We start from the raw sequence: 4,448 nt of genomic DNA, 5'->3' as shown, positions 1-4,448 counted from the left end.
TTGACCAATCAGAACTGATTGCCGTCCTTTTGAAAATTCTGTTCCAAAAGAACATGTAATCCTTGAATAGGCCACCATGATTATCTTTGGTATAAAAAAGAGATGACCAAATAACCATCCTTTTATTAAAATGATTCAATTACCCATTAATTATGTCTCACAAACCTTTTTAAATGCCCATTTCATTTATATTGGTTAAGGTAAGTTTCCATATCATGAATTTCCCCACCCAACTGAAATCAAAAGGATGAATGGAAAAGGAAAAACTAAACTGCATAATATAATTAGAAATAGTGTGGATTCTATTAGGGAAGACCAGAGTTGAAGTCCTGGCTCCCTTCATTGCTACTTTCATGACCATGGACAAATATTATTAGTGTAAGCATTAGTTCCATTTTAAAGAGGAAGAAACTGAGGTTTTTCAGCTCCAGAGTCTATCACTTGTCTATAGTCATACATTTAATAAAGTGGCAGAGCTAGAACTCAATCCAAGTCTTCAGATTTCAAAATTTAGGGTTCTTTCAATTTGTCCATAATTGCAATAATGTGGAGTGATGGGTTAATTGTGTATGTGTAAAAGAAAGAAGAATAGCTATTAAGAATGGCAACATAGGCTCTCAGAGATATATTTCCTGCAGGAAAATGTGAGGAACAAGAGACAGAACTAAGTAAGAACATCATCATTTTTTTTGAAAAGTCATATAGGCTCTGGGATAAAAACTGCTCCTTTCTCTCTTTCCTATATTATTCATTTACATATATATATATATATATATATATGTATATATATATTATTCTCCAGTGGCAACCATTCTTTCTCACCTCATCCCTTCTCAATGGTGGCACAGTCACTCTTCCCAAATATTTTACAATGGATTAATATGCAACTTAAGGGACTTATTCATTTTTATATTTCTAGTACCTAGAAAAGTACCTTGCAATAGTAGTTGAGAAATGTCTATTGAATTGAATTTTTAATTTTCCTTATCCCTAGATTCCTTGCAATTTTCTGAAACAGAAACAAAAATAACAATAGACATGGTAATCTTGCCCAGGAGCATGATATATTCTGATACAAGATCAGTGACATCCATCTACAGTCTGAGTCCACTAGGAGACATTTGTTAGTGACAAAATTTGAAGCTGCTTTAAAAGGAGGTACCCCCATCCCTTCTCATTGTGCCGTTAAGGTCTGCTTCTATCTATTGCCAGATTTACTGGTAGCATAAAGACCTAGTTAGTGTAGTAGTGTTAGTTTCTAGTTATCCCCTCCCTCCCTCTTCCTCCCCTCCCTCCCTCCCTTACTCCCTTCCTTCCTTCCTCCCTCCTGTTGTCCACATGGCAAATCATGGATTTACATGTGGGTGCTCTGCCCAGTGGAAAGTAGTTTGCTTGAAAAAACAGGCTTTAGTAAAATCCATTAGGATTTAAATGGAGCTACTTGAGTATATGCCTATGCCTTAAACCCAAATCATTCTGACTTTCTCTGATTGGTCAATAATAAATCCCAGCTCAAGTTTCCCTTGCTTATTGTTTGGGTTTTGATGACTCAGAGTGTAAATAACTCTGTTTTGGCCAGGAACCCTGAAGATCTTTCTCTCTCAGACTGATTTTTGTGTAGGTAAAAGAGACAATCATTTATCTCATTTCTTACCTAGCCTTTATCATTGTGTGCTGCCTCAGACAAACTGAGACTTCTGAAAGACTAGCTTAAAAAGTTCAAAATCTCTCATTGCATTTGGGTCATCTTTAATCCTCCTTATCTATATCTTGTTCCTGGACCCAAAAGACTCTGGAGGAGAGATATTGGTGATTTTGTATAGCCCTCCCTCACTTAAATCCAATTCATTTGCAAGTCAAGACATTATCTTCCTGATGTTATTGGGCATAACTGCATAGTGTGTGACTGGCCAGTACTGGGTCAGTAGATGGGATTTCCCCTGAAGCACTGATCTTTGGCCATAATCTTTGGAAAAGGAATGGAATGGTTGATAAGGAAAAGCTAGTATTTCCACCTCTGCTGGCAGACCTTTGGACTCTCCCTGGTTGCTAAGCCTACAGGCCCCCTCTGCCCTAACAACTTCTCTCTCAATACTTTTAAAGTTGTTTTCAGTTTGTTTTTTGATTAACCGCCTGAAGAATCACTCTTTTGACCTGGAAATGCAGGTGTAAAAAGAAAATAGGGATTTATTAAAAGAAGTACAACACAAAAGAAAGTAATAGGAAAGTTAAGAAGAGATTAAGGAAAAGCCATGTGGATTGCTAATTAATCTTGGCAGGCCAGCTGCCAGGCTCAGCAGAAGTCTGGAAAGGAAGCGTGGCCAAGCCCCTCCTGAAATCTCCTTAAATTCCCCTTCAGGTCCATGAGAAGAGGTGGTGACCTGGGAAGGGCCTAAGTCCAGCATTAGAGAGTTTGCCTTTTAGGGAGGGGTTAAAGGATCTGGGATTCTGGTATGAGTGGTTTCAGATGTTGTTTCCAGCACAACCTGGTAGCCCCTTACCAAAAGAACATACAATCTAGATAAGATTGAAGCTCATGCCTTGACTTAGATTAGACTGAGGAGTATTTAACAGAGGGATAAAGACAGAAGGATGATTTTTTAATGGTGCAAACAAAAAATTTACAATATTTATTTCCAATTGATTTCAATATTTCCCATACCCATGGTTCTCTGTATCAATATCAGTGATAATTCCTGTGCACGTCATAAATTCTAATTAATACTTACTCATTGTCAATGCTGAATGTGATAAGAATAGAGGAGAATTGCCTTTTGTTATTGGGAGGGGTTATTTAATAAAGAAGGTACAATTTTCATAAAAAATATTAGTAGTCCTCTAAGACTTGAATGTGAATCTAGCTACCTCTAACACTACTACCAATATGATGTTGGACAAATCACTTAACTTCTCTGTGTCTTGATATCCTCAACCATGCAACAATGAGGCCAGATTAGAAGATAACTAAGGTCCCTTTCAACTATAATCTAGCATGCTGTGATCTTAGCTTTCACACTTTACAAATGAGGATCAGAGGAATTAAGTTACTATCCAAGGTCACACAGCTATCTTTACTTCTGTGTAAATCATATTTGGTGCTCACAAAACCTGTGAGGTAGATGCTATTTATTTACAGAAGAGCAAACTAGAGGTTATTATATAACTCTCACACAGCTACTAAGTATCTGAGTCAGGATCGAACTCAAGTATAACTCCAAATATACTGCTATAGTCACTGTGGCACAGTAAATAGCAGAGACAGACTTAGAACCCAGGTCTCCTGGTCACTAGACTAATGGCCTTATTTTTGTTAAACTAAATTAGACTGTCTCTTTTTAAAACTAAACCAAGCTGTCTCTCTAGAATATATAGCCTATTTAAATTTTTCTCTATATAATATTTTTTCCTATTTTTTCCCACTCACAAGGTTAACAAAAGTTCATTTATTGATAATCCTTGACCAGGTTATCAGGAAAAAATGATATTAAGGCTCTACACTGCATCTTATGCTAATGTGAAGTTTTAGACAAATGATTTTCCATGAGCTGCTGAGGCAAAAAAATAAAAAATAAATCATTGCCTGGTGAAAGTTTCATGAGCTACTGTGGCCAAAAAATTATCTACTAAGTAAGGTGTAGAGAGACCACCACATCAGTGAAATTGCATATATTTAACATATTGATGTGTAATTTCACATGAGTTACCAAAGGATGGCAGGACTGAGTGACTTTAAATTAATGTTGTTCCTTCTCCTCTTTTCAACATCTAACCAAATTGATTCTAATAAGAACAAAATGAAGAAGAAGCAGGTATTGAGAAGGAGGAAATATGAAAAAGTTAAGTAATCCATAAACTGAATAGCCACACAGTCCTTTAAATAATTGAAAGGCAAACTGACTACCATCATAGGATGAATCATCAGTAACCCAGAATTACTAACAGCCACAAAACCTGATCAAGCTTTGAATTCTAAATATTATACAAGCTAAAAGCAAGGAGTTCTTAACCTGAGTTCCATAGGAGGTCAATGAATAGATTTCAGGGATCCAAGAATTTGGGGTTGTTTTACATTTTAATAATTGTTCTTCAGCATAAGTGATTTACTTTATGATCCTGTGTATTTTATTTTATGCTTTTAGAACCTTGTTCTGGAAAGGAGTTCATTGGTATCAAACTGAGAGCCAAAGAAAGATCAATGAATCAGAAATTGTATTAAGAATTACAGGATGGAAGATTTAAGAAGTGAAAGGTACCCTTAAAATCATTTCATCTTAGCAAAAAGACTCAATATTTCAAAAGAGAGGAAATCTTTAGTATCTATGTAAAATGTCAACAATGTCAGCAAACAAAAATGTCAGGACTGGTTTAGATCACTTTTTTGATACATTGTCCATGGGAAATACAGATTTGGAGATAGTGAACCTGAGTTCAAGTCTGACCCAATCATT

This window comes from Macrotis lagotis, chromosome X (assembly GCF_037893015.1).
Source record: "Macrotis lagotis isolate mMagLag1 chromosome X, bilby.v1.9.chrom.fasta, whole genome shotgun sequence".
Classification (NCBI taxonomy): Eukaryota; Metazoa; Chordata; class Mammalia; order Peramelemorphia; family Peramelidae; genus Macrotis; species Macrotis lagotis.
This window is presented reverse-complemented; position numbering follows the sequence as displayed.